Consider the following 25,805-nt stretch of genomic DNA (forward strand, 5'->3'; position numbering starts at 1 on the left):
AATAAAAGGTTAACAGCCCTGGGTGGCATCAAAGTGGAATTTCCTGAATATGTCACCAATGCCATGCAATGCGCCTGTTGCACAGTATCACGCCTGTTGCCGGCCCTCGCGCGGATGACTCTTTGGGATAGCAGAAAGTGGACGGAAGACTTTTAGGATGATAGTAAAAAAAACAGAAGCGAGCACATGACTTTATTTGCGACGATTGGCGAGTTTTGAATAAAATAGTGAAAATGAAGAAAAAGCGTCTTGCTGGAGAATGCGGGCATCGATCCCGCTACCTCTCGCATGCTAAGCGAGCGCTCTACCATCTGAGCTAATTCCCCTCCTCCTCGAAGGCTCTCGATACACTGCTTCAGAGCTGAAGCACAGTCTCCGGCTCACACTTGCTTGGCTGTCCAGGGACCTGTAGTGCATAAAGCCCTTTCTCTTCATCTGCCGCAGAGGAAATCACAATCTCACCCCTTTGCCCAAAACAAAATACCTTCAGTGGAGCTACAAGTAAAGCTGCAGATGGCCATCCATTGCAACGAGGATTGGCCAACCAGGTATTAATAGCAGAGTGACTCCACTGCCACGCCCTTTCACGCTGGACCTGCGCTTGTGATCAAGAGGCTGCACGCCAGTCCCATAGACCCGAGAGCCCAATTGAAAAGGTGCTTGCTTCTCACTTTATTTCTCTCGCTATTTCTTGCTGTTTTAGGCCGCTGACACGCCGCCTGCAGCCAAAGGACCAGCGCTGGAGTGCCCTTTGTCATTTTTACCAGCTGGCCATATTTTACAATCGAGCGTCAGAATACCAAACAGGTAAGAGTTAGGTCTGGGAATTGAGTCCACTTTCCATCGTGTGTCCCATAAAGCGGAAGTGTCCAGCCGAGTGCAAGCAGGTGCCTTTTGCCCGCGTGTGCTGGGACACTGCAGCTTTGGACGTGAGCCAACTTGCCCTTTTCAGTGGGCCAGTACCCGTGACTCCAGTGAGAGAAGAGGAAAAGAAAGAACTTTCCCTTTCTCTGTCGAGTTGCCCCAGTGGCCTAATGGATAAGGCACTGGCCTCCTAAGCCAGGGATTGTGGGTTCGAGTCCCATCTGGGGTGGTTCGTGGCATTTTGTTCACACTTCTGCCAAAGCATGCAAAAGGTTTTTGCGGTAGTAGGGGGTGGGCGCAGGCTAGTACTTTGCTGGGCGCTGTGAAGTCCAGAACGTGCTCTGCTGGTAGCAGACTTTAAATGCGGGAGACTGCAGAGTGTAGCAACCCCTCATGTCAGCGAAGAGACACAGATGAGTGGTAAGAAAGACAGGGAAAATATGCTTTCTGGAATCAGAGCTCCTGCAGACAGGGCTCACTCTTCTGCCAGCTCCGACCTGCTCCGATGAAAACGAAATAAAAGAGCAAAGGCTGCGCACTTTGAACCAATTATTCGAAGCATCGTATTGAAATGAAATAAAAGGTTAACAGCCCTGGGTGGCATCAAAGTGGAATTTCCTGAATATGTCACCAATGCCATGCAATGCGCCTGTTGCACAGTATCACGCCTGTTGCCGGCCCTCGCGCGGATGACTCTTTGGGATAGCAGAAAGTGGACGGAAGACTTTTAGGATGATAGTAAAAAAAACAGAAGCGAGCACATGACTTTATTTGCGACGATTGGCGAGTTTTGAATAAAATAGTGAAAATGAAGTAAAAGCGTCTTGCTGGAGAATGCGGGCATCGATCCCGCTACCTCTCGCATGCTAAGCGAGCGCTCTACCATCTGAGCTAATTCCCCTCCTCCTCGAAGGCTCTCGATACACTGCTTCAGAGCTGAAGCACAGTCTCCGGCTCACACTTGCTTGGCTGTCCAGGGACCTGTAGTGCATAAAGCCCTTTCTCTTCATCTGCCGCAGAGGAAATCACAATCTCACCCCTTTGCCCAAAACAAAATACCTTCAGTGGAGCTACAAGTAAAGCTGCAGATGGCCATCCATTGCAACGAGGATTGGCCAACCAGGTATTAATAGCAGAGTGACTCCACTGCCACGCCCTTTCACGCTGGACCTGCGCTTGTGATCAAGAGGCTGCACGCCAGTCCCATAGACCCGAGAGCCCAATTGAAAAGGTGCTTGCTTCTCACTTTATTTCTCTCGCTATTTCTTGCTGTTTTAGGCCGCTGACACGCCGCCTGCAGCCAAAGGACCAGCGCTGGAGTGCCCTTTGTCATTTTTACCAGCTGGCCATATTTTACAATCGAGCGTCAGAATACCAAACAGGTAAGAGTTAGGTCTGGGAATTGAGTCCACTTTCCATCGTGTGTCCCATAAAGCGGAAGTGTCCAGCCGAGTGCAAGCAGGTGCCTCTTGCCCGCGTGTGCTGGGACACTGCAGCTTTGGACGTGAGCCAACTTGCCCTTTTCAGTGGGCCAGTACCCGTGACTCCAGTGAGAGAAGAGGAAAAGAAAGAACTTTCCCCTTCTCTGTCGAGTTGCCCCAGTGGCCTAATGGATAAGGCACTGGCCTCCTAAGCCAGGGATTGTGGGTTCGAGTCCCATCTGGGGTGGTTCGTGGCATTTTGTTCACACTTCTGCCAAAGCATGCAAAAGGTTTTTGAGGTAGTAGGGGGTGGGCGCAGGCTAGTACTTTGCTGGGCGCTGTGAAGTCCAGAACGTGCTCTGCTGGTAGCAGACTTTAAATGCCGGGAGACTGCAGAGTGTAGCAACGCCTCATGTCAGCGAAGAGACACAGATGAGTGGTAAGAAAGACAGGGAAAATATGCTTTCTGGAATCAGAGCTCCTGCAGACAGGGCTCACTCTTCTGCCAGCTCCGACCTGCTCCGATGAAAACGAAATAAAAGAGCAAAGGCTGCGCACTTTGAACCAATTATTCGAAGCATCGTATTGAAATGAAATAAAAGGTTAACAGCCCTGGGTGGCATCAAAGTGGAATTTCCTGAATATGTCACCAATGCCATGCAATGCGCCTGTTGCACAGTATCACGCCTGTTGCCGGCCCTCGCGCGGGTGACTCTTTGGGATAGCAGAAAGTGGACGGAAGACTTTTAGGATGATAGTAAAAAAAACAGAAGCGAGCACATGACTTTATTTGCGACGATTGGCGAGTTTTGAATAAAATAGTGAAAATGAAGAAAAAGCGTCTTGCTGGAGAATGCGGGCATCGATCCCGCTACCTCTCGCATGCTAAGCGAGCGCTCTACCATCTGAGCTAATTCCCCTCCTCCTCGAAGGCTCTCGATACACTGCTTCAGAGCTGAAGCACAATCTCCGGCTCACACTTGCTTGGCTGTCCAGGGACCTGTAGTGCATAAAGCCCTTTCTCTTCATCTGCGGCAGAGGAAATCACAATCTCACCCCTTTGCCCAAAACAAAATACCTTCAGTGGAGCTACAAGTAAAGCTGCAGATGGCCATCCATTGCAACGAGGATTGGCCAACCAGGTATTAATAGCAGAGTGACTCCACTGCCACGCCCTTTCACGCTGGACCTGCGCTTGTGATCAAGAGGCTGCACGCCAGTCCCATAGACCCGAGAGCCCAATTGAAAAGGTGCTTGCTTCTCACTTTATTTCTCTCGCTATTTCTTGCTGTTTTAGGCCGCTGACACGCCGCCTGCAGCCAAAGGACCAGCGCTGGAGTGCCCTTTGTCATTTTTACCAGCTGGCCATATTTTACAATCGAGCGTCAGAATACCAAACAGGTAAGAGTTAGGTCTGGGAATTGAGTCCACTTTCCATCGTGTGTCCCATAAAGCGGAAGTGTCCAGCCGAGTGCAAGCAGGTGCCTTTTGCCCGCGTGTGCTGGGACACTGCAGCTTTGGACGTGAGCCAACTTGCCCTTTTCAGTGGGCCAGTACCCGTGACTCCAGTGAGAGAAGAGGAAAAGAAAGAACTTTCCCCTTCTCTGTCGAGTGGCCCCAGTGGCCTAATGGATAAGGCACTGGCCTCCTAAGCCAGGGATTGTGGGTTCGAGTCCCATCTGGGGTGGTTCGTGGCATTTTGTTCACACTTCTGCCAAAGCATGCAAAAGGTTTTTGCGGTAGTAGGGGGTGGGCGCAGGCTAGTACTTTGCTGGGCGCTGTGAAGTCCAGAACGTGCTCTGCTGGTAGCAGACTTTAAATGCCGGGAGACTGCAGAGTGTAGCAACGCCTCATGTCAGCGAAGAGACACAGATGAGTGGTAAGAAAGACAGGGAAAATATGCTTTCTGGAATCAGAGCTCCTGCAGACAGGGCTCACTCTTCTGCCAGCTCCGACCTGCTCCGATGAAAACGAAATAAAAGAGCAAAGGCTGCGCACTTTGAACCAATTATTCGAAGCATCGTATTGAAATGAAATAAAAGGTTAACAGCCCTGGGTGGCATCAAAGTGGAATTTCCTGAATATGTCACCAATGCCATGCAATGCGCCTGTTGCACAGTATCACGCCTGTTGCCGGCCCTCGCGCGGATGACTCTTTGGGATAGCAGAAAGTGGACGGAAGACTTTTAGGATGATAGTAAAAAAAACAGAAGCGAGCACATGACTTTATTTGCGACGATTGGCGAGTTTTGAATAAAATAGTGAAAATGAAGTAAAAGCGTCTTGCTGGAGAATGCGGGCATCGATCCCGCTACCTCTCGCATGCTAAGCGAGCGCTCTACCATCTGAGCTAATTCCCCTCCTCCTCGAAGGCTCTCGATACACTGCTTCAGAGCTGAAGCACAGTCTCCGGCTCACACTTGCTTGGCTGTCCAGGGACCTGTAGTGCATAAAGCCCTTTCTCTTCATCTGCCGCAGAGGAAATCACAATCTCACCCCTTTGCCCAAAACAAAATACCTTCAGTGGAGCTACAAGTAAAGCTGCAGATGGCCATCCATTGCAACGAGGATTGGCCAACCAGGTATTAATAGCAGAGTGACTCCACTGCCACGCCCTTTCACGCTGGACCTGCGCTTGTGATCAAGAGGCTGCACGCCAGTCCCATAGACCCGAGAGCCCAATTGAAAAGGTGCTTGCTTCTCACTTTATTTCTCTCGCTATTTCTTGCTGTTTTAGGCCGCTGACACGCCGCCTGCAGCCAAAGGACCAGCGCTGGAGTGCCCTTTGTCATTTTTACCAGCTGGCCATATTTTACAATCGAGCGTCAGAATACCAAACAGGTAAGAGTTAGGTCTGGGAATTGAGTCCACTTTCCATCGTGTGTCCCATAAAGCGGAAGTGTCCAGCCGAGTGCAAGCAGGTGCCTTTTGCCCGCGTGTGCTGGGACACTGCAGCTTTGGACGTGAGCCAACTTGCCCTTTTCAGTGGGCCAGTACCCGTGACTCCAGTGAGAGAAGAGGAAAAGAAAGAACTTTCCCCTTCTCTGTCGAGTGGCCCCAGTGGCCTAATGGATAAGGCACTGGCCTCCTAAGCCAGGGATTGTGGGTTCGAGTCCCATCTGGGGTGGTTCGTGGCATTTTGTTCACACTTCTGCCAAAGCATGCAAAAGGTTTTTGCGGTAGTAGGGGGTGGGCGCAGGCTAGTACTTTGCTGGGCGCTGTGAAGTCCAGAACGTGCTCTGCTGGTAGCAGACTTTAAATGCCGGGAGACTGCAGAGTGTAGCAACGCCTCATGTCAGCGAAGAGACACAGATGAGTGGTAAGAAAGACAGGGAAAATATGCTTTCTGGAATCAGAGCTCCTGCAGACAGGGCTCACTCTTCTGCCAGCTCCGACCTGCTCCGATGAAAACGAAATAAAAGAGCAAAGGCTGCGCACTTTGAACCAATTATTCGAAGCATCGTATTGAAATGAAATAAAAGGTTAACAGCCCTGGGTGGCATCAAAGTGGAATTTCCTGAATATGTCACCAATGCCATGCAATGCGCCTGTTGCACAGTATCACGCCTGTTGCCGGCCCTCGCGCGGATGACTCTTTGGGATAGCAGAAAGTGGACGGAAGACTTTTAGGATGATAGTAAAAAAAACAGAAGCGAGCACATGACTTTATTTGCGACGATTGGCGAGTTTTGAATAAAATAGTGAAAATGAAGTAAAAGCGTCTTGCTGGAGAATGCGGGCATCGATCCCGCTACCTCTCGCATGCTAAGCGAGCGCTCTACCATCTGAGCTAATTCCCCTCCTCCTCGAAGGCTCTCGATACACTGCTTCAGAGCTGAAGCACAGTCTCCGGCTCACACTTGCTTGGCTGTCCAGGGACCTGTAGTGCATAAAGCCCTTTCTCTTCATCTGCCGCAGAGGAAATCACAATCTCACCCCTTTGCCCAAAACAAAATACCTTCAGTGGAGCTACAAGTAAAGCTGCAGATGGCCATCCATTGCAACGAGGATTGGCCAACCAGGTATTAATAGCAGAGTGACTCCACTGCCACGCCCTTTCACGCTGGACCTGCGCTTGTGATCAAGAGGCTGCACGCCAGTCCCATAGACCCGAGAGCCCAATTGAAAAGGTGCTTGCTTCTCACTTTATTTCTCTCGCTATTTCTTGCTGTTTTAGGCCGCTGACACGCCGCCTGCAGCCAAAGGACCAGCGCTGGAGTGCCCTTTGTCATTTTTACCAGCTGGCCATATTTTACAATCGAGCGTCAGAATACCAAACAGGTAAGAGTTAGGTCTGGGAATTGAGTCCACTTTCCATCGTGTGTCCCATAAAGCGGAAGTGTCCAGCCGAGTGCAAGCAGGTGCCTTTTGCCCGCGTGTGCTGGGACACTGCAGCTTTGGACGTGAGCCAACTTGCCCTTTTCAGTGGGCCAGTACCCGTGACTCCAGTGAGAGAAGAGGAAAAGAAAGAACTTTCCCCTTCTCTGTCGAGTGGCCCCAGTGGCCTAATGGATAAGGCACTGGCCTCCTAAGCCAGGGATTGTGGGTTCGAGTCCCATCTGGGGTGGTTCGTGGCATTTTGTTCACACTTCTGCCAAAGCATGCAAAAGGTTTTTGCGGTAGTAGGGGGTGGGCGCAGGCTAGTACTTTGCTGGGCGCTGTGAAGTCCAGAACGTGCTCTGCTGGTAGCAGACTTTAAATGCCGGGAGACTGCAGAGTGTAGCAACGCCTCATGTCAGCGAAGAGACACAGATGAGTGGTAAGAAAGACAGGGAAAATATGCTTTCTGGAATCAGAGCTCCTGCAGACAGGGCTCACTCTTCTGCCAGCTCCGACCTGCTCCGATGAAAACGAAATAAAAGAGCAAAGGCTGCGCACTTTGAACCAATTATTCGAAGCATCGTATTGAAATGAAATAAAAGGTTAACAGCCCTGGGTGGCATCAAAGTGGAATTTCCTGAATATGTCACCAATGCCATGCAATGCGCCTGTTGCACAGTATCACGCCTGTTGCCGGCCCTCGCGCGGATGACTCTTTGGGATAGCAGAAAGTGGACGGAAGACTTTTAGGATGATAGTAAAAAAAACAGAAGCGAGCACATGACTTTATTTGCGACGATTGGCGAGTTTTGAATAAAGCTTTACAAGTAAAGCTGCAGATGGCCATCCATTGCAACGAGGATTGGCCAACCAGGTATTAATAGCAGAGTGACTCCACTGCCACGCCCTTTCACGCTGGACCTGCGCTTGTGATCAAGAGGCTGCACGCCAGTCCCATAGACCCGAGAGCCCAATTGAAAAGGTGCTTGCTTCTCACTTTATTTCTCTCGCTATTTCTTGCTGTTTTAGGCCGCTGACACGCCGCCTGCAGCCAAAGGACCAGCGCTGGAGTGCCCTTTGTCATTTTTACCAGCTGGCCATATTTTACAATCGAGCGTCAGAATACCAAACAGGTAAGAGTTAGGTCTGGGAATTGAGTCCACTTTCCATCGTGTGTCCCATAAAGCGGAAGTGTCCAGCCGAGTGCAAGCAGGTGCCTTTTGCCCGCGTGTGCTGGGACACTGCAGCTTTGGACGTGAGCCAACTTGCCCTTTTCAGTGGGCCAGTACCCGTGACTCCAGTGAGAGAAGAGGAAAAGAAAGAACTTTCCCCTTCTCTGTCGAGTGGCCCCAGTGGCCTAATGGATAAGGCACTGGCCTCCTAAGCCAGGGATTGTGGGTTCGAGTCCCATCTGGGGTGGTTCGTGGCATTTTGTTCACACTTCTGCCAAAGCATGCAAAAGGTTTTTGCGGTAGTAGGGGGTGGGCGCAGGCTAGTACTTTGCTGGGCGCTGTGAAGTCCAGAACGTGCTCTGCTGGTAGCAGACTTTAAATGCCGGGAGACTGCAGAGTGTAGCAACGCCTCATGTCAGCGAAGAGACACAGATGAGTGGTAAGAAAGACAGGGAAAATATGCTTTCTGGAATCAGAGCTCCTGCAGACAGGGCTCACTCTTCTGCCAGCTCCGACCTGCTCCGATGAAAACGAAATAAAAGAGCAAAGGCTGCGCACTTTGAACCAATTATTCGAAGCATCGTATTGAAATGAAATAAAAGGTTAACAGCCCTGGGTGGCATCAAAGTGGAATTTCCTGAATATGTCACCAATGCCATGCAATGCGCCTGTTGCACAGTATCACGCCTGTTGCCGGCCCTCGCGCGGATGACTCTTTGGGATAGCAGAAAGTGGACGGAAGACTTTTAGGATGATAGTAAAAAAAACAGAAGCGAGCACATGACTTTATTTGCGACGATTGGCGAGTTTTGAATAAAATAGTGAAAATGAAGTAAAAGCGTCTTGCTGGAGAATGCGGGCATCGATCCCGCTACCTCTCGCATGCTAAGCGAGCGCTCTACCATCTGAGCTAATTCCCCTCCTCCTCGAAGGCTCTCGATACACTGCTTCAGAGCTGAAGCACAGTCTCCGGCTCACACTTGCTTGGCTGTCCAGGGACCTGTAGTGCATAAAGCCCTTTCTCTTCATCTGCCGCAGAGGAAATCACAATCTCACCCCTTTGCCCAAAACAAAATACCTTCAGTGGAGCTACAAGTAAAGCTGCAGATGGCCATCCATTGCAACGAGGATTGGCCAACCAGGTATTAATAGCAGAGTGACTCCACTGCCACGCCCTTTCACGCTGGACCTGCGCTTGTGATCAAGAGGCTGCACGCCAGTCCCATAGACCCGAGAGCCCAATTGAAAAGGTGCTTGCTTCTCACTTTATTTCTCTCGCTATTTCTTGCTGTTTTAGGCCGCTGACACGCCGCCTGCAGCCAAAGGACCAGCGCTGGAGTGCCCTTTGTCATTTTTACCAGCTGGCCATATTTTACAATCGAGCGTCAGAATACCAAACAGGTAAGAGTTAGGTCTGGGAATTGAGTCCACTTTCCATCGTGTGTCCCATAAAGCGGAAGTGTCCAGCCGAGTGCAAGCAGGTGCCTTTTGCCCGCGTGTGCTGGGACACTGCAGCTTTGGACGTGAGCCAACTTGCCCTTTTCAGTGGGCCAGTACCCGTGACTCCAGTGAGAGAAGAGGAAAAGAAAGAACTTTCCCCTTCTCTGTCGAGTGGCCCCAGTGGCCTAATGGATAAGGCACTGGCCTCCTAAGCCAGGGATTGTGGGTTCGAGTCCCATCTGGGGTGGTTCGTGGCATTTTGTTCACACTTCTGCCAAAGCATGCAAAAGGTTTTTGCGGTAGTAGGGGGTGGGCGCAGGCTAGTACTTTGCTGGGCGCTGTGAAGTCCAGAACGTGCTCTGCTGGTAGCAGACTTTAAATGCCGGGAGACTGCAGAGTGTAGCAACGCCTCATGTCAGCGAAGAGACACAGATGAGTGGTAAGAAAGACAGGGAAAATATGCTTTCTGGAATCAGAGCTCCTGCAGACAGGGCTCACTCTTCTGCCAGCTCCGACCTGCTCCGATGAAAACGAAATAAAAGAGCAAAGGCTGCGCACTTTGAACCAATTATTCGAAGCATCGTATTGAAATGAAATAAAAGGTTAACAGCCCTGGGTGGCATCAAAGTGGAATTTCCTGAATATGTCACCAATGCCATGCAATGCGCCTGTTGCACAGTATCACGCCTGTTGCCGGCCCTCGCGCGGATGACTCTTTGGGATAGCAGAAAGTGGACGGAAGACTTTTAGGATGATAGTAAAAAAAACAGAAGCGAGCACATGACTTTATTTGCGACGATTGGCGAGTTTTGAATAAAGCTTTACAAGTAAAGCTGCAGATGGCCATCCATTGCAACGAGGATTGGCCAACCAGGTATTAATAGCAGAGTGACTCCACTGCCACGCCCTTTCACGCTGGACCTGCGCTTGTGATCAAGAGGCTGCACGCCAGTCCCATAGACCCGAGAGCCCAATTGAAAAGGTGCTTGCTTCTCACTTTATTTCTCTCGCTATTTCTTGCTGTTTTAGGCCGCTGACACGCCGCCTGCAGCCAAAGGACCAGCGCTGGAGTGCCCTTTGTCATTTTTACCAGCTGGCCATATTTTACAATCGAGCGTCAGAATACCAAACAGGTAAGAGTTAGGTCTGGGAATTGAGTCCACTTTCCATCGTGTGTCCCATAAAGCGGAAGTGTCCAGCCGAGTGCAAGCAGGTGCCTTTTGCCCGCGTGTGCTGGGACACTGCAGCTTTGGACGTGAGCCAACTTGCCCTTTTCAGTGGGCCAGTACCCGTGACTCCAGTGAGAGAAGAGGAAAAGAAAGAACTTTCCCCTTCTCTGTCGAGTGGCCCCAGTGGCCTAATGGATAAGGCACTGGCCTCCTAAGCCAGGGATTGTGGGTTCGAGTCCCATCTGGGGTGGTTCGTGGCATTTTGTTCACACTTCTGCCAAAGCATGCAAAAGGTTTTTGCGGTAGTAGGGGGTGGGCGCAGGCTAGTACTTTGCTGGGCGCTGTGAAGTCCAGAACGTGCTCTGCTGGTAGCAGACTTTAAATGCCGGGAGACTGCAGAGTGTAGCAACGCCTCATGTCAGCGAAGAGACACAGATGAGTGGTAAGAAAGACAGGGAAAATATGCTTTCTGGAATCAGAGCTCCTGCAGACAGGGCTCACTCTTCTGCCAGCTCCGACCTGCTCCGATGAAAACGAAATAAAAGAGCAAAGGCTGCGCACTTTGAACCAATTATTCGAAGCATCGTATTGAAATGAAATAAAAGGTTAACAGCCCTGGGTGGCATCAAAGTGGAATTTCCTGAATATGTCACCAATGCCATGCAATGCGCCTGTTGCACAGTATCACGCCTGTTGCCGGCCCTCGCGCGGATGACTCTTTGGGATAGCAGAAAGTGGACGGAAGACTTTTAGGATGATAGTAAAAAAAACAGAAGCGAGCACATGACTTTATTTGCGACGATTGGCGAGTTTTGAATAAAATAGTGAAAATGAAGTAAAAGCGTCTTGCTGGAGAATGCGGGCATCGATCCCGCTACCTCTCGCATGCTAAGCGAGCGCTCTACCATCTGAGCTAATTCCCCTCCTCCTCGAAGGCTCTCGATACACTGCTTCAGAGCTGAAGCACAGTCTCCGGCTCACACTTGCTTGGCTGTCCAGGGACCTGTAGTGCATAAAGCCCTTTCTCTTCATCTGCCGCAGAGGAAATCACAATCTCACCCCTTTGCCCAAAACAAAATACCTTCAGTGGAGCTACAAGTAAAGCTGCAGATGGCCATCCATTGCAACGAGGATTGGCCAACCAGGTATTAATAGCAGAGTGACTCCACTGCCACGCCCTTTCACGCTGGACCTGCGCTTGTGATCAAGAGGCTGCACGCCAGTCCCATAGACCCGAGAGCCCAATTGAAAAGGTGCTTGCTTCTCACTTTATTTCTCTCGCTATTTCTTGCTGTTTTAGGCCGCTGACACGCCGCCTGCAGCCAAAGGACCAGCGCTGGAGTGCCCTTTGTCATTTTTACCAGCTGGCCATATTTTACAATCGAGCGTCAGAATACCAAACAGGTAAGAGTTAGGTCTGGGAATTGAGTCCACTTTCCATCGTGTGTCCCATAAAGCGGAAGTGTCCAGCCGAGTGCAAGCAGGTGCCTTTTGCCCGCGTGTGCTGGGACACTGCAGCTTTGGACGTGAGCCAACTTGCCCTTTTCAGTGGGCCAGTACCCGTGACTCCAGTGAGAGAAGAGGAAAAGAAAGAACTTTCCCCTTCTCTGTCGAGTGGCCCCAGTGGCCTAATGGATAAGGCACTGGCCTCCTAAGCCAGGGATTGTGGGTTCGAGTCCCATCTGGGGTGGTTCGTGGCATTTTGTTCACACTTCTGCCAAAGCATGCAAAAGGTTTTTGCGGTAGTAGGGGGTGGGCGCAGGCTAGTACTTTGCTGGGCGCTGTGAAGTCCAGAACGTGCTCTGCTGGTAGCAGACTTTAAATGCCGGGAGACTGCAGAGTGTAGCAACCCCTCATGTCAGCGAAGAGACACAGATGAGTGGTAAGAAAGACAGGGAAAATATGCTTTCTGGAATCAGAGCTCCTGCAGACAGGGCTCACTCTTCTGCCAGCTCCGACCTGCTCCGATGAAAACGAAATAAAAGAGCAAAGGCTGCGCACTTTGAACCAATTATTCGAAGCATCGTATTGAAATGAAATAAAAGGTTAACAGCCCTGGGTGGCATCAAAGTGGAATTTCCTGAATATGTCACCAATGCCATGCAATGCGCCTGTTGCACAGTATCACGCCTGTTGCCGGCCCTCGCGCGGATGACTCTTTGGGATAGCAGAAAGTGGACGGAAGACTTTTAGGATGATAGTAAAAAAAAAGGAAGCGAGCACATGACTTTATTTGCGACGATTGGCGAGTTTTGAATAAAATAGTGAAAATGAAGAAAAAGCGTCTTGCTGGAGAATGCGGGCATCGATCCCGCTACCTCTCGCATGCTAAGCGAGCGCTCTACCATCTGAGCTAATTCCCCTCCTCCTCGAAGGCTCTCGATACACTGCTTCAGAGCTGAAGCACAGTCTCCGGCTCACACTTGCTTGGCTGTCCAGGGACCTGTAGTGCATAAAGCCCTTTCTCTTCATCTGCCGCAGAGGAATTCACAATCTCACCCCTTTGCCCAAAACAAAATACCTTCAGTGGAGCTACAAGTAAAGCTGCAGATGGCCATCCATTGCAACGAGGATTGGCCAACCAGGTATTAATAGCAGAGTGACTCCACTGCCACGCCCTTTCACGCTGGACCTGCGCTTGTGATCAAGAGGCTGCACGCCAGTCCCATAGACCCGAGAGCCCAATTGAAAAGGTGCTTGCTTCTCACTTTATTTCTCTCGCTATTTCTTGCTGTTTTAGGCCGCTGACACGCCGCCTGCAGCCAAAGGACCAGCGCTGGAGTGCCCTTTGTCATTTTTACCAGCTGGCCATATTTTACAATCGAGCGTCAGAATACCAAACAGGTAAGAGTTAGGTCTGGGAATTGAGTCCACTTTCCATCGTGTGTCCCATAAAGCGGAAGTGTCCAGCCGAGTGCAAGCAGGTGCCTTTTGCCCGCGTGTGCTGGGACACTGCAGCTTTGGACGTGAGCCAACTTGCCCTTTTCAGTGGGCCAGTACCCGTGACTCCAGTGAGAGAAGAGGAAAAGAAAGAACTTTCCCTTTCTCTGTCGAGTTGCCCCAGTGGCCTAATGGATAAGGCACTGGCCTCCTAAGCCAGGGATTGTGGGTTCGAGTCCCATCTGGGGTGGTTCGTGGCATTTTGTTCACACTTCTGCCAAAGCATGCAAAAGGTTTTTGCGGTAGTAGGGGGTGGGCGCAGGCTAGTACTTTGCTGGGCGCTGTGAAGTCCAGAACGTGCTCTGCTGGTAGCAGACTTTAAATGCCGGGAGACTGCAGAGTGTAGCAACGCCTCATGTCAGCGAAGAGACACAGATGAGTGGTAAGAAAGACAGGGAAAATATGCTTTCTGGAATCAGAGCTCCTGCAGACAGGGCTCACTCTTCTGCCAGCTCCGACCTGCTCCGATGAAAACGAAATAAAAGAGCAAAGGCTGCGCACTTTGAACCAATTATTCGAAGCATCGTATTGAAATGAAATAAAAGGTTAACAGCCCTGGGTGGCATCAAAGTGGAATTTCCTGAATATGTCACCAATGCCATGCAATGCGCCTGTTGCACAGTATCACGCCTGTTGCCGGCCCTCGCGCGGATGACTCTTTGGGATAGCAGAAAGTGGACGGAAGACTTTTAGGATGATAGTAAAAAAAACAGAAGCGAGCACATGACTTTATTTGCGACGATTGGCGAGTTTTGAATAAAATAGTGAAAATGAAGAAAAAGCGTCTTGCTGGAGAATGCGGGCATCGATCCCGCTACCTCTCGCATGCTAAGCGAGCGCTCTACCATCTGAGCTAATTCCCCTCCTCCTCGAAGGCTCTCGATACACTGCTTCAGAGCTGAAGCACAGTCTCCGGCTCACACTTGCTTGGCTGTCCAGGGACCTGTAGTGCATAAAGCCCTTTCTCTTCATCTGCCGCAGAGGAAATCACAATCTCACCCCTTTGCCCAAAACAAAATACCTTCAGTGGAGCTACAAGTAAAGCTGCAGATGGCCATCCATTGCAACGAGGATTGGCCAACCAGGTATTAATAGCAGAGTGACTCCACTCCCACGCCCTTTCACGCTGGACCTGCGCTTGTGATCAAGAGGCTGCACGCCAGTCCCATAGACCCGAGAGCCCAATTGAAAAGGTGCTTGCTTCTCACTTTATTTCTCTCGCTATTTCTTGCTGTTTTAGGCCGCTGACACGCCGCCTGCAGCCAAAGGACCAGCGCTGGAGTGCCCTTTGTCATTTTTACCAGCTGGCCATATTTTACAATCGAGCGTCAGAATACCAAACAGGTAAGAGTTAGGTCTGGGAATTGAGTCCACTTTCCATCGTGTGTCCCATAAAGCGGAAGTGTCCAGCCGAGTGCAAGCAGGTGCCTTTTGCCCGCGTGTGCTGGGACACTGCAGCTTTGGACGTGAGCCAACTTGCCCTTTTCAGTGGGCCAGTACCCGTGACTCCAGTGAGAGAAGAGGAAAAGAAAGAACTTTCCCCTTCTCTGTCGAGTTGCCCCAGTGGCCTAATGGATAAGGCACTGGCCTCCTAAGCCAGGGATTGTGGGTTCGAGTCCCATCTGGGGTGGTTCGTGGCATTTTGTTCACACTTCTGCCAAAGCATGCAAAAGGTTTTTGAGGTAGTAGGGGGTGGGCGCAGGCTAGTACTTTGCTGGGCGCTGTGAAGTCCAGAACGTGCTCTGCTGGTAGCAGACTTTAAATGCCGGGAGACTGCAGAGTGTAGCAACGCCTCATGTCAGCGAAGAGACACAGATGAGTGGTAAGAAAGACAGGGAAAATATGCTTTCTGGAATCAGAGCTCCTGCAGACAGGGCTCACTCTTCTGCCAGCTCCGACCTGCTCCGATGAAAACGAAATAAAAGAGCAAAGGCTGCGCACTTTGAACCAATTATTCGAAGCATCGTATTGAAATGAAATAAAAGGTTAACAGCCCTGGGTGGCATCAAAGTGGAATTTCCTGAATATGTCACCAATGCCATGCAATGCGCCTGTTGCACAGTATCACGCCTGTTGCCGGCCCTCGCGCGGGTGACTCTTTGGGATAGCAGAAAGTGGACGGAAGACTTTTAGGATGATAGTAAAAAAAACAGAAGCGAGCACATGACTTTATTTGCGACGATTGGCGAGTTTTGAATAAAATAGTGAAAATGAAGAAAAAGCGTCTTGCTGGAGAATGCGGGCATCGATCCCGCTACCTCTCGCATGCTAAGCGAGCGCTCTACCATCTGAGCTAATTCCCCTCCTCCTCGAAGGCTCTCGATACACTGCTTCAGAGCTGAAGCACAATCTCCGGCTCACACTTGCTTGGCTGTCCAGGGACCTGTAGTGCATAAAGCCCTTTCTCTTCATCTGCCGCAGAGGAAATCACAATCTCACCCCTTTGCCCAAAACAAAATACCTTCAGTGGAGCTACAAGTAAAGCTGCAGATGGCCATCCATTGCAACGAGGATTGGCCAACCAGGTATTAATAGCAGAGTGACTCCACTGCCACGCCCTTTCACGCTGGACCTGCGCTTGTGATCAAGAGGCTGCACGCCAGTCCCATAGACCCGAGAGCCCAATTGAAAAGGTGCTTGCTTCTCACTTTATTTCTCTCGCTATTTCTTGCTGTTTTAGGCCGCTGACACGCCGCCTGCAGCCAAAGGACCAGCGCTGGAGTGCCCTTTGTCATTTTTACCAGCTGGCCATATTTTACAATCGAGCGTCAGAATACCAAACAGGTAAGAGTTAGGTCTGGGAATTGAGTCCACTTTCCATCGTGTGTCCCATAAAGCGGAAGTGTCCAGCCGAGTGCAAGCAGGTGCCTTTTGCCCGCGTGTGCTGGGACACTGCAGCTTTGGACGTGAGCCAACTTGCCCTTTTCAGTGGGCCAGTACCCGTGACTCCAGTGAGAGAAGAGGAAAAGAAAGAACTTTCCCCTTCTCTGTCGAGTGGCCCCAGTGGCCTAATGGATAAGGCACTGGCCTCCTAAGCCAGGGATTGTGGGTTCGAGTCCCATCTGGGGTGGTTCGTGGCATTTTGTTCACACTTCTGCCAAAGCATGCAAAAGGTTTTTGAGGTAGTAGGGGGTGGGCGCAGGCTAGTACTTTGCTGGGCGCTGTGAAGTCCAGAACGTGCTCTGCTGGTAGCAGACTTTAAATGCCGGGAGACTGCAGAGTGTAGCAACGCCTCATGTCAGCGAAGAGACACAGATGAGTGGTAAGAAAGACAGGGAAAATATGCTTTCTGGAATCAGAGCTCCTGCAGACAGGGCTCACTCTTCTGCCAGCTCCGACCTGCTCCGATGAAAACGAAATAAAAGAGCAAAGGCTGCGCACTTTGAACCAATTATTCGAAGCATCGTATTGAAATGAAATAAAAGGTTAACAGCCCTGGGTGGCATCAAAGTGGAATTTCCTGAATATGTCACCAATGCCATGCAATGCGCCTGTTGCACAGTATCACGCCTGTTGCCGGCCCTCGCGCGGATGACTCTTTGGGATAGCAGAAAGTGGACGGAAGACTTTTAGGATGATAGTAAAAAAAACAGAAGCGAGCACATGACTTTATTTGCGACGATTGGCGAGTTTTGAATAAAATAGTGAAAATGAAGTAAAAGCGTCTTGCTGGAGAATGCGGGCATCGATCCCGCTACCTCTCGCATGCTAAGCGAGCGCTCTACCATCTGAGCTAATTCCCCTCCTCCTCGAAGGCTCTCGATACACTGCTTCAGAGCTGAAGCACAGTCTCCGGCTCACACTTGCTTGGCTGTCCAGGGACCTGTAGTGCATAAAGCCCTTTCTCTTCATCTGCCGCAGAGGAAATCACAATCTCACCCCTTTGCCCAAAACAAAATACCTTCAGTGGAGCTACAAGTAAAGCTGCAGATGGCCATCCATTGCAACGAGGATTGGCCAACCAGGTATTAATAGCAGAGTGACTCCACTGCCACGCCCTTTCACGCTGGACCTGCGCTTGTGATCAAGAGGCTGCACGCCAGTCCCATAGACCCGAGAGCCCAATTGAAAAGGTGCTTGCTTCTCACTTTATTTCTCTCGCTATTTCTTGCTGTTTTAGGCCGCTGACACGCCGCCTGCAGCCAAAGGACCAGCGCTGGAGTGCCCTTTGTCATTTTTACCAGCTGGCCATATTTTACAATCGAGCGTCAGAATACCAAACAGGTAAGAGTTAGGTCTGGGAATTGAGTCCACTTTCCATCGTGTGTCCCATAAAGCGGAAGTGTCCAGCCGAGTGCAAGCAGGTGCCTTTTGCCCGCGTGTGCTGGGACACTGCAGCTTTGGACGTGAGCCAACTTGCCCTTTTCAGTGGGCCAGTACCCGTGACTCCAGTGAGAGAAGAGGAAAAGAAAGAACTTTCCCCTTCTCTGTCGAGTGGCCCCAGTGGCCTAATGGATAAGGCACTGGCCTCCTAAGCCAGGGATTGTGGGTTCGAGTCCCATCTGGGGTGGTTCGTGGCATTTTGTTCACACTTCTGCCAAAGCATGCAAAAGGTTTTTGCGGTAGTAGGGGGTGGGCGCAGGCTAGTACTTTGCTGGGCGCTGTGAAGTCCAGAACGTGCTCTGCTGGTAGCAGACTTTAAATGCCGGGAGACTGCAGAGTGTAGCAACGCCTCATGTCAGCGAAGAGACACAGATGAGTGGTAAGAAAGACAGGGAAAATATGCTTTCTGGAATCAGAGCTCCTGCAGACAGGGCTCACTCTTCTGCCAGCTCCGACCTGCTCCGATGAAAACGAAATAAAAGAGCAAAGGCTGCGCACTTTGAACCAATTATTCGAAGCATCGTATTGAAATGAAATAAAAGGTTAACAGCCCTGGGTGGCATCAAAGTGGAATTTCCTGAATATGTCACCAATGCCATGCAATGCGCCTGTTGCACAGTATCACGCCTGTTGCCGGCCCTCGCGCGGATGACTCTTTGGGATAGCAGAAAGTGGACGGAAGACTTTTAGGATGATAGTAAAAAAAACAGAAGCGAGCACATGACTTTATTTGCGACGATTGGCGAGTTTTGAATAAAATAGTGAAAATGAAGAAAAAGCGTCTTGCTGGAGAATGCGGGCATCGATCCCGCTACCTCTCGCATGCTAAGCGAGCGCTCTACCATCTGAGCTAATTCCCCTCCTCCTCGAAGGCTCTCGATACACTGCTTCAGAGCTGAAGCACAGTCTCCGGCTCACACTTGCTTGGCTGTCCAGGGACCTGTAGTGCATAAAGCCCTTTCTCTTCATCTGCCGCAGAGGAAATCACAATCTCACCCCTTTGCCCAAAACAAAATACCTTCAGTGGAGCTACAAGTAAAGCTGCAGATGGCCATCCATTGCAACGAGGATTGGCCAACCAGGTATTAATAGCAGAGTGACTCCACTGCCACGCCCTTTCACGCTGGACCTGCGCTTGTGATCAAGAGGCTGCACGCCAGTCCCATAGACCCGAGAGCCCAATTGAAAAGGTGCTTGCTTCTCACTTTATTTCTCTCGCTATTTCTTGCTGTTTTAGGCCGCTGACACGCCGCCTGCAGCCAAAGGACCAGCGCTGGAGTGCCCTTTGTCATTTTGACCAGCTGGCCATATTTTACAATCGAGCGTCAGAATACCAAACAGGTAAGAGTTAGGTCTGGGAATTGAGTCCACTTTCCATCGTGTGTCCCATAAAGCGGAAGTGTCCAGCCGAGTGCAAGCAGGTGCCTTTTGCCCGCGTGTGCTGGGACACTGCAGCTTTGGACGTGAGCCAACTTGTCCTTTTCAGTGGGCCAGTACCCGTGACTCCAGTGAGAGAAGAGGAAAAGAAAGAACTTTCCCCTTCTCTGTCGAGTGGCCCCAGTGGCCTAATGGATAAGGCACTGGCCTCCTAAGCCAGGGATTGTGGGTTCGAGTCCCATCTGGGGTGGTTCGTGGCATTTTGTTCACACTTCTGCCAAAGCATGCAAAAGGTTTTTGCGGTAGTAGGGGGTGGGCGCAGGCTAGTACTTTGCTGGGCGCTGTGAAGTCCAGAACGTGCTCTGCTGGTAGCAGACTTTAAATGCCGGGAGACTGCAGAGTGTAGCAACGCCTCATGTCAGCGAAGAGACACAGATGAGTGGTAAGAAAGACAGGGAAAATATGCTTTCTGGAATCAGAGCTCCTGCAGACAGGGCTCACTCTTCTGCCAGCTCCGACCTGCTCCGATGAAAACGAAATAAAAGAGCAAAGGCTGCGCACTTTGAACCAATTATTCGAAGCATCGTATTGAAATGAAATAAAAGGTTAACAGCCCTGGGTGGCATCAAAGTGGAATTTCCTGAATATGTCACCAATGCCATGCAATGCGCCTGTTGCACAGTATCACGCCTGTTGCCGGCCCTCGCGCGGATGACTCTTTGGGATAGCAGAAAGTGGACGGAAGACTTTTAGGATGATAGTAAAAAAAACAGAAGCGAGCACATGACTTTATTTGCGACGATTGGCGAGTTTTGAATAAAATAGTGAAAATGAAGTAAAAGCGTCTTGCTGGAGAATGCGGGCATCGATCCCGCTACCTCTCGCATGCTAAGCGAGCGCTCTACCATCTGAGCTAATTCCCCTCCTCCTCGAAGGCTCTCGATACACTGCTTCAGAGCTGAAGCACAGTCTCCGGCTCACACTTGCTTGGCTGTCCAGGGACCTGTAGTGCATAAAGCCCTTTCTCTTCATCTGCCGCAGAGGAAATCACAATCTCACCCCTTTGCCCAAAACAAAATACCTTCAGTGGAGCTACAAGTAAAGCTGCAGATGGCCATCCATTGCAACGAGGATTGGCCAACCAGGTATTAATAGCAGAGTGACTCCACTGCCACGCCCTTTCACGCTGGACCTGCGCTTGTGATCAAGAGGCTGCACGCCAGTCCCATAGACCCGAGAGCCCAATTGAAAAGGTGCTTGCTTCTCACTTTATTTCTCTCGCTATTTCTTGCTGTTTTAGGCCGCTGACACGCCGCCTGCAGCCAAAGGACCAGCGCTGGAGTGCCCTTTGTCATTTTTACCAGCTGGCCATATTTTACAATCGAGCGTCAGAATACCAAACAGGTAAGAGTTAGGTCTGGGAATTGAGTCCACTTTCCATCGTGTGTCCCATAAAGCGGAAGTGTCCAGCCGAGTGCAAGCAGGTGCCTTTTGCCCGCGTGTGCTGGGACACTGCAGCTTTGGACGTGAGCCAACTTGCCCTTTTCAGTGGGCCAGTACCCGTGACTCCAGTGAGAGAAGAGGAAAAGAAAGAACTTTCCCCTTCTCTGTCGAGTGGCCCCAGTGGCCTAATGGATAAGGCACTGGCCTCCTAAGCCAGGGATTGTGGGTTCGAGTCCCATCTGGGGTGGTTCGTGGCATTTTGTTCACACTTCTGCCAAAGCATGCAAAAGGTTTTTGCGGTAGTAGGGGGTGGGCGCAGGCTAGTACTTTGCTGGGCGCTGTGAAGTCCAGAACGTGCTCTGCTGGTAGCAGACTTTAAATGCCGGGAGACTGCAGAGTGTAGCAACCCCTCATGTCAGCGAAGAGACACAGATGAGTGGTAAGAAAGACAGGGAAAATATGCTTTCTGGAATCAGAGCTCCTGCAGACAGGGCTCACTCTTCTGCCAGCTCCGACCTGCTCCGATGAAAACGAAATAAAAGAGCAAAGGCTGCGCACTTTGAACCAATTATTCGAAGCATCGTATTGAAATGAAATAAAAGGTTAACAGCCCTGGGTGGCATCAAAGTGGAATTTCCTGAATATGTCACCAATGCCATGCAATGCGCCTGTTGCACAGTATCACGCCTGTTGCCGGCCCTCGCGCGGATGACTCTTTGGGATAGCAGAAAGTGGACGGAAGACTTTTAGGATGATAGTAAAAAAAACAGAAGCGAGCACATGACTTTATTTGCGACGATTGGCGAGTTTTGAATAAAATAGTGAAAATGAAGAAAAAGCGTCTTGCTGGAGAATGCGGGCATCGATCCCGCTACCTCTCGCATGCTAAGCGAGCGCTCTACCATCTGAGCTAATTCCCCTCCTCCTCGAAGGCTCTCGATACACTGCTTCAGAGCTGAAGCACAGTCTCCGGCTCACACTTGCTTGGCTGTCCAGGGACCTGTAGTGCATAAAGCCCTTTCTCTTCATCTGCCGCAGAGGAATTCACAATCTCACCCCTTTGCCCAAAACAAAATACCTTCAGTGGAGCTACAAGTAAAGCTGCAGATGGCCATCCATTGCAACGAGGATTGGCCAACCAGGTATTAATAGCAGAGTGACTCCACTGCCACGCCCTTTCACGCTGGACCTGCGCTTGTGATCAAGAGGCTGCACGCCAGTCCCATAGACCCGAGAGCCCAATTGAAAAGGTGCTTGCTTCTCACTTTATTTCTCTCGCTATTTCTTGCTGTTTTAGGCCGCTGACACGCCGCCTGCAGCCAAAGGACCAGCGCTGGAGTGCCCTTTGTCATTTTTACCAGCTGGCCATATTTTACAATCGAGCGTCAGAATACCAAACAGGTAAGAGTTAGGTCTGGGAATTGAGTCCACTTTCCATCGTGTGTCCCATAAAGCGGAAGTGTCCAGCCGAGTGCAAGCAGGTGCCTTTTGCCCGCGTGTGCTGGGACACTGCAGCTTTGGACGTGAGCCAACTTGCCCTTTTCAGTGGGCCAGTACCCGTGACTCCAGTGAGAGAAGAGGAAAAGAAAGAACTTTCCGCTTCTCTGTCGAGTGGCCCCAGTGGCCTAATGGATAAGGCACTGGCCTCCTAAGCCAGGGATTGTGGGTTCGAGTCCCATCTGGGGTGGTTCGTGGCATTTTGTTCACACTTCTGCCAAAGCATGCAAAAGGTTTTTGCGGTAGTAGGGGGTGGGCGCAGGCTAGTACTTTGCTGGGCGCTGTGAAGTCCAGAACGTGCTCTGCTGGTAGCAGACTTTAAATGCCGGGAGACTGCAGAGTGTAGCAACGCCTCATGTCAGCGAAGAGACACAGATGAGTGGTAAGAAAGACAGGGAAAATATGCTTTCTGGAATCAGAGCTCCTGCAGACAGGGCTCACTCTTCTGCCAGCTCCGACCTGCTCCGATGAAAACGAAATAAAAGAGCAAAGGCTGCGCACTTTGAACCAATTATTCGAAGCATCGTATTGAAATGAAATAAAAGGTTAACAGCCCTGGGTGGCATCAAAGTGGAATTTCCTGAATATGTCACCAATGCCATGCAATGCGCCTGTTGCACAGTATCACGCCTGTTGCCGGCCCTCGCGCGGATGACTCTTTGGGATAGCAGAAAGTGGACGGAAGACTTTTAGGATGATAGTAAAAAAAACAGAAGCGAGCACATGACTTTATTTGCGACGATTGGCGAGTTTTGAATAAAATAGTGAAAATGAAGTAAAAGCGTCTTGCTGGAGAATGCGGGCATCGATCCCGCTACCTCTCGCATGCTAAGCGAGCGCTCTACCATCTGAGCTAATTCCCCTCCTCCTCGAAGGCTCTCGATACACTGCTTCAGAGCTGAAGCACAGTCTCCGGCTCACACTTGCTTGGCTGTCCAGGGACCTGTAGTGCATAAAGCCCTTTCTCTTCATCTGCCGCAGAGGAAATCACAATCTCACCCCTTTGCCCAAAACAAAATACCTTCAGTGGAGCTACAAGTAAAGCTGCAGATGGCCATCCATTGCAACGAGGATTGGCCAACCAGGTATTAATAGCAGAGTGACTCCACTGCCACGCCCTTTCACGCTGGACCTGCGCTTGTGATCAAGAGGCTGCACGCCAGTCCCATAGACCCGAGAGCCCAATTGAAAAGGTGCTTGCTTCTCACTTTATTTCTCTCGCTATTTCTTGCTGTTTTAGGCCGCTGACACGCCGCCTGCAGCCAAAGGACCAGCGCTGGAGTGCCCTTTGTCATTTTTACCAGCTGGCCATATTTTACAATCGAGCGTCAGAATACCAAACAGGTAAGAGTTAGGTCTGGGAATTGAGTCCACTTTCCATCGTGTGTCCCATAAAGCGGAAGTGTCCAGCCGAGTGCAAGCAGGTGCCTTTTGCCCGCGTGTGCTGGGACACTGCAGCTTTGGACGTGAGCCAACTTGCCCTTTTCAGTGGGCCAGTACCCGTGACTCCAGTGAGAGAAGAGGAAAAGAAAGAACTTTCCCCTTCTCTGTCGAGTTGCCCCAGTGGCCTAATGGATAAGGCACTGGCCTCCTAAGCCAGGGATTGTGGGTTCGAGTCCCATCTGGGGTGGTTCGTGGCATTTTGTTCACACTTCTGCCAAAGCATGCAAAAGGTTTTTGAGGTAGTAGGGGGTGGGCGCAGGCTAGTACTTTGCTGGGCGCTGTGAAGTCCAGAACGTGCTCTGCTGGTAGCAGACTTTAAATGCCGGGAGACTGCAGAGTGTAGCAACGCCTCATGTCAGCGAAGAGACACAGATGAGTGGTAAGAAAGACAGGGAAAATATGCTTTCTGGAATCAGAGCTCCTGCAGACAGGGCTCACTCTTCTGCCAGCTCCGACCTGCTCCGATGAAAACGAAATAAAAGAGCAAAGGCTGCGCACTTTGAACCAATTATTCGAAGCATCGTATTGAAATGAAATAAAAGGTTAACAGCCCTGGGTGGCATCAAAGTGGAATTTCCTGAATATGTCACCAATGCCATGCAATGCGCCTGTTGCACAGTATCACGCCTGTTGCCGGCCCTCGCGCGGGTGACTCTTTGGGATAGCAGAAAGTGGACGGAAGACTTTTAGGATGATAGTAAAAAAAACAGAAGCGAGCACATGACTTTATTTGCGACGATTGGCGAGTTTTGAATAAAATAGTGAAAATGAAGAAAAAGCGTCTTGCTGGAGAATGCGGGCATCGATCCCGCTACCTCTCGCATGCTAAGCGAGCGCTCTACCATCTGAGCTAATTCCCCTCCTCCTCGAAGGCTCTCGATACACTGCTTCAGAGCTGAAGCACAATCTCCGGCTCACACTTGCTTGGCTGTCCAGGGACCTGTAGTGCATAAAGCCCTTTCTCTTCATCTGCGGCAGAGGAAATCACAATCTCACCCCTTTGCCCAAAACAAAATACCTTCAGTGGAGCTACAAGTAAAGCTGCAGATGGCCATCCATTGCAACGAGGATTGGCCAACCAGGTATTAATAGCAGAGTGACTCCACTGCCACGCCCTTTCACGCTGGACCTGCGCTTGTGATCAAGAGGCTGCACGCCAGTCCCATAGACCCGAGAGCCCAATTGAAAAGGTGCTTGCTTCTCACTTTATTTCTCTCGCTATTTCTTGCTGTTTTAGGCCGCTGACACGCCGCCTGCAGCCAAAGGACCAGCGCTGGAGTGCCCTTTGTCATTTTTACCAGCTGGCCATATTTTACAATCGAGCGTCAGAATACCAAACAGGTAAGAGTTAGGTCTGGGAATTGAGTCCACTTTCCATCGTGTGTCCCATAAAGCGGAAGTGTCCAGCCGAGTGCAAGCAGGTGCCTTTTGCCCGCGTGTGCTGGGACACTGCAGCTTTGGACGTGAGCCAACTTGCCCTTTTCAGTGGGCCAGTACCCGTGACTCCAGTGAGAGAAGAGGAAAAGAAAGAACTTTCCCCTTCTCTGTCGAGTGGCCCCAGTGGCCTAATGGATAAGGCACTGGCCTCCTAAGCCAGGGATTGTGGGTTCGAGTCCCATCTGGGGTGGTTCGTGGCATTTTGTTCACACTTCTGCCAAAGCATGCAAAAGGTTTTTGCGGTAGTAGGGGGTGGGCGCAGGCTAGTACTTTGCTGGGCGCTGTGAAGTCCAGAACGTGCTCTGCTGGTAGCAGACTTTAAATGCCGGGAGACTGCAGAGTGTAGCAACGCCTCATGTCAGCGAAGAGACACAGATGAGTGGTAAGAAAGACAGGGAAAATATGCTTTCTGGAATCAGAGCTCCTGCAGACAGGGCTCACTCTTCTGCCAGCTCCGACCTGCTCCGATGAAAACGAAATAAAAGAGCAAAGGCTGCGCACTTTGAACCAATTATTCGAAGCATCGTATTGAAATGAAATAAAAGGTTAACAGCCCTGGGTGGCATCAAAGTGGAATTTCCTGAATATGTCACCAATGCCATGCAATGCGCCTGTTGCACAGTATCACGCCTGTTGCCGGCCCTCGCGCGGATGACTCTTTGGGATAGCAGAAAGTGGACGGAAGACTTTTAGGATGATAGTAAAAAAAACAGAAGCGAGCACATGACTTTATTTGCGACGATTGGCGAGTTTTGAATAAAATAGTGAAAATGAAGAAAAAGCGTCTTGCTGGAGAATGCGGGCATCGATCCCGCTACCTCTCGCATGCTAAGCGAGCGCTCTACCATCTGAGCTAATTCCCCTCCTCCTCGAAGGCTCTCGATACACTGCTTCAGAGCTGAAGCACAGTCTCCGGCTCACACTTGCTTGGCTGTCCAGGGACCTGTAGTGCATAAAGC

The 25,805-nt window shown here is 50.6% G+C and overlaps 35 non-coding genes across 35 annotated transcripts; 18 read left to right on the plus strand and 17 right to left on the minus strand.

The window, feature by feature from the left end:
- Positions 1 to 253: 253 nt before the first annotated feature.
- TRNAA-AGC (transfer RNA alanine (anticodon AGC)) lies at positions 254 to 326 on the minus strand. The gene has a single exon. It is a non-coding gene; the product is annotated as a tRNA-Ala (tRNA).
- Positions 327 to 1,020: 694 nt separating this feature from the next.
- Positions 1,021 to 1,093, plus strand: TRNAR-CCU (transfer RNA arginine (anticodon CCU)). Its single transcript has one exon. It is a non-coding gene; the product is annotated as a tRNA-Arg (tRNA).
- Positions 1,094 to 1,692: 599 nt separating this feature from the next.
- On the minus strand, positions 1,693 to 1,765 carry TRNAA-AGC (transfer RNA alanine (anticodon AGC)). Its single transcript has one exon. It is a non-coding gene; the product is annotated as a tRNA-Ala (tRNA).
- Positions 1,766 to 2,459: 694 nt separating this feature from the next.
- On the plus strand, positions 2,460 to 2,532 carry TRNAR-CCU (transfer RNA arginine (anticodon CCU)). The gene has a single exon. It is a non-coding gene; the product is annotated as a tRNA-Arg (tRNA).
- Positions 2,533 to 3,132: 600 nt separating this feature from the next.
- TRNAA-AGC (transfer RNA alanine (anticodon AGC)) lies at positions 3,133 to 3,205 on the minus strand. The gene has a single exon. It is a non-coding gene; the product is annotated as a tRNA-Ala (tRNA).
- Positions 3,206 to 3,899: 694 nt separating this feature from the next.
- On the plus strand, positions 3,900 to 3,972 carry TRNAR-CCU (transfer RNA arginine (anticodon CCU)). The gene has a single exon. It is a non-coding gene; the product is annotated as a tRNA-Arg (tRNA).
- A 600-nt stretch (positions 3,973 to 4,572) lies between these two features.
- Positions 4,573 to 4,645, minus strand: TRNAA-AGC (transfer RNA alanine (anticodon AGC)). The gene has a single exon. It is a non-coding gene; the product is annotated as a tRNA-Ala (tRNA).
- A 694-nt stretch (positions 4,646 to 5,339) lies between these two features.
- On the plus strand, positions 5,340 to 5,412 carry TRNAR-CCU (transfer RNA arginine (anticodon CCU)). Its single transcript has one exon. It is a non-coding gene; the product is annotated as a tRNA-Arg (tRNA).
- Positions 5,413 to 6,012: 600 nt separating this feature from the next.
- Positions 6,013 to 6,085, minus strand: TRNAA-AGC (transfer RNA alanine (anticodon AGC)). Its single transcript has one exon. It is a non-coding gene; the product is annotated as a tRNA-Ala (tRNA).
- A 694-nt stretch (positions 6,086 to 6,779) lies between these two features.
- TRNAR-CCU (transfer RNA arginine (anticodon CCU)) lies at positions 6,780 to 6,852 on the plus strand. The gene has a single exon. It is a non-coding gene; the product is annotated as a tRNA-Arg (tRNA).
- Positions 6,853 to 7,951: 1,099 nt separating this feature from the next.
- On the plus strand, positions 7,952 to 8,024 carry TRNAR-CCU (transfer RNA arginine (anticodon CCU)). The gene has a single exon. It is a non-coding gene; the product is annotated as a tRNA-Arg (tRNA).
- A 600-nt stretch (positions 8,025 to 8,624) lies between these two features.
- TRNAA-AGC (transfer RNA alanine (anticodon AGC)) lies at positions 8,625 to 8,697 on the minus strand. Its single transcript has one exon. It is a non-coding gene; the product is annotated as a tRNA-Ala (tRNA).
- A 694-nt stretch (positions 8,698 to 9,391) lies between these two features.
- On the plus strand, positions 9,392 to 9,464 carry TRNAR-CCU (transfer RNA arginine (anticodon CCU)). Its single transcript has one exon. It is a non-coding gene; the product is annotated as a tRNA-Arg (tRNA).
- Positions 9,465 to 10,563: 1,099 nt separating this feature from the next.
- Positions 10,564 to 10,636, plus strand: TRNAR-CCU (transfer RNA arginine (anticodon CCU)). The gene has a single exon. It is a non-coding gene; the product is annotated as a tRNA-Arg (tRNA).
- A 600-nt stretch (positions 10,637 to 11,236) lies between these two features.
- On the minus strand, positions 11,237 to 11,309 carry TRNAA-AGC (transfer RNA alanine (anticodon AGC)). The gene has a single exon. It is a non-coding gene; the product is annotated as a tRNA-Ala (tRNA).
- Positions 11,310 to 12,003: 694 nt separating this feature from the next.
- TRNAR-CCU (transfer RNA arginine (anticodon CCU)) lies at positions 12,004 to 12,076 on the plus strand. Its single transcript has one exon. It is a non-coding gene; the product is annotated as a tRNA-Arg (tRNA).
- Positions 12,077 to 12,676: 600 nt separating this feature from the next.
- Positions 12,677 to 12,749, minus strand: TRNAA-AGC (transfer RNA alanine (anticodon AGC)). The gene has a single exon. It is a non-coding gene; the product is annotated as a tRNA-Ala (tRNA).
- A 694-nt stretch (positions 12,750 to 13,443) lies between these two features.
- On the plus strand, positions 13,444 to 13,516 carry TRNAR-CCU (transfer RNA arginine (anticodon CCU)). Its single transcript has one exon. It is a non-coding gene; the product is annotated as a tRNA-Arg (tRNA).
- Positions 13,517 to 14,116: 600 nt separating this feature from the next.
- TRNAA-AGC (transfer RNA alanine (anticodon AGC)) lies at positions 14,117 to 14,189 on the minus strand. The gene has a single exon. It is a non-coding gene; the product is annotated as a tRNA-Ala (tRNA).
- A 694-nt stretch (positions 14,190 to 14,883) lies between these two features.
- TRNAR-CCU (transfer RNA arginine (anticodon CCU)) lies at positions 14,884 to 14,956 on the plus strand. The gene has a single exon. It is a non-coding gene; the product is annotated as a tRNA-Arg (tRNA).
- A 600-nt stretch (positions 14,957 to 15,556) lies between these two features.
- On the minus strand, positions 15,557 to 15,629 carry TRNAA-AGC (transfer RNA alanine (anticodon AGC)). Its single transcript has one exon. It is a non-coding gene; the product is annotated as a tRNA-Ala (tRNA).
- A 694-nt stretch (positions 15,630 to 16,323) lies between these two features.
- On the plus strand, positions 16,324 to 16,396 carry TRNAR-CCU (transfer RNA arginine (anticodon CCU)). Its single transcript has one exon. It is a non-coding gene; the product is annotated as a tRNA-Arg (tRNA).
- A 600-nt stretch (positions 16,397 to 16,996) lies between these two features.
- TRNAA-AGC (transfer RNA alanine (anticodon AGC)) lies at positions 16,997 to 17,069 on the minus strand. Its single transcript has one exon. It is a non-coding gene; the product is annotated as a tRNA-Ala (tRNA).
- A 694-nt stretch (positions 17,070 to 17,763) lies between these two features.
- Positions 17,764 to 17,836, plus strand: TRNAR-CCU (transfer RNA arginine (anticodon CCU)). The gene has a single exon. It is a non-coding gene; the product is annotated as a tRNA-Arg (tRNA).
- A 600-nt stretch (positions 17,837 to 18,436) lies between these two features.
- Positions 18,437 to 18,509, minus strand: TRNAA-AGC (transfer RNA alanine (anticodon AGC)). Its single transcript has one exon. It is a non-coding gene; the product is annotated as a tRNA-Ala (tRNA).
- Positions 18,510 to 19,203: 694 nt separating this feature from the next.
- Positions 19,204 to 19,276, plus strand: TRNAR-CCU (transfer RNA arginine (anticodon CCU)). Its single transcript has one exon. It is a non-coding gene; the product is annotated as a tRNA-Arg (tRNA).
- A 600-nt stretch (positions 19,277 to 19,876) lies between these two features.
- Positions 19,877 to 19,949, minus strand: TRNAA-AGC (transfer RNA alanine (anticodon AGC)). Its single transcript has one exon. It is a non-coding gene; the product is annotated as a tRNA-Ala (tRNA).
- Positions 19,950 to 20,643: 694 nt separating this feature from the next.
- Positions 20,644 to 20,716, plus strand: TRNAR-CCU (transfer RNA arginine (anticodon CCU)). The gene has a single exon. It is a non-coding gene; the product is annotated as a tRNA-Arg (tRNA).
- A 600-nt stretch (positions 20,717 to 21,316) lies between these two features.
- On the minus strand, positions 21,317 to 21,389 carry TRNAA-AGC (transfer RNA alanine (anticodon AGC)). Its single transcript has one exon. It is a non-coding gene; the product is annotated as a tRNA-Ala (tRNA).
- Positions 21,390 to 22,083: 694 nt separating this feature from the next.
- Positions 22,084 to 22,156, plus strand: TRNAR-CCU (transfer RNA arginine (anticodon CCU)). Its single transcript has one exon. It is a non-coding gene; the product is annotated as a tRNA-Arg (tRNA).
- Positions 22,157 to 22,756: 600 nt separating this feature from the next.
- On the minus strand, positions 22,757 to 22,829 carry TRNAA-AGC (transfer RNA alanine (anticodon AGC)). The gene has a single exon. It is a non-coding gene; the product is annotated as a tRNA-Ala (tRNA).
- Positions 22,830 to 23,523: 694 nt separating this feature from the next.
- On the plus strand, positions 23,524 to 23,596 carry TRNAR-CCU (transfer RNA arginine (anticodon CCU)). Its single transcript has one exon. It is a non-coding gene; the product is annotated as a tRNA-Arg (tRNA).
- A 600-nt stretch (positions 23,597 to 24,196) lies between these two features.
- Positions 24,197 to 24,269, minus strand: TRNAA-AGC (transfer RNA alanine (anticodon AGC)). Its single transcript has one exon. It is a non-coding gene; the product is annotated as a tRNA-Ala (tRNA).
- Positions 24,270 to 24,963: 694 nt separating this feature from the next.
- TRNAR-CCU (transfer RNA arginine (anticodon CCU)) lies at positions 24,964 to 25,036 on the plus strand. The gene has a single exon. It is a non-coding gene; the product is annotated as a tRNA-Arg (tRNA).
- A 600-nt stretch (positions 25,037 to 25,636) lies between these two features.
- On the minus strand, positions 25,637 to 25,709 carry TRNAA-AGC (transfer RNA alanine (anticodon AGC)). The gene has a single exon. It is a non-coding gene; the product is annotated as a tRNA-Ala (tRNA).
- Between the last annotated feature and the right edge of the window lie 96 nt (positions 25,710 to 25,805).

Source organism: Ambystoma mexicanum, chromosome 5q (assembly GCF_040938575.1).
Source record: "Ambystoma mexicanum isolate Mex_15411 chromosome 5q, UKY_AmexF1_1, whole genome shotgun sequence".
Classification (NCBI taxonomy): domain Eukaryota; kingdom Metazoa; phylum Chordata; class Amphibia; order Caudata; family Ambystomatidae; genus Ambystoma; species Ambystoma mexicanum.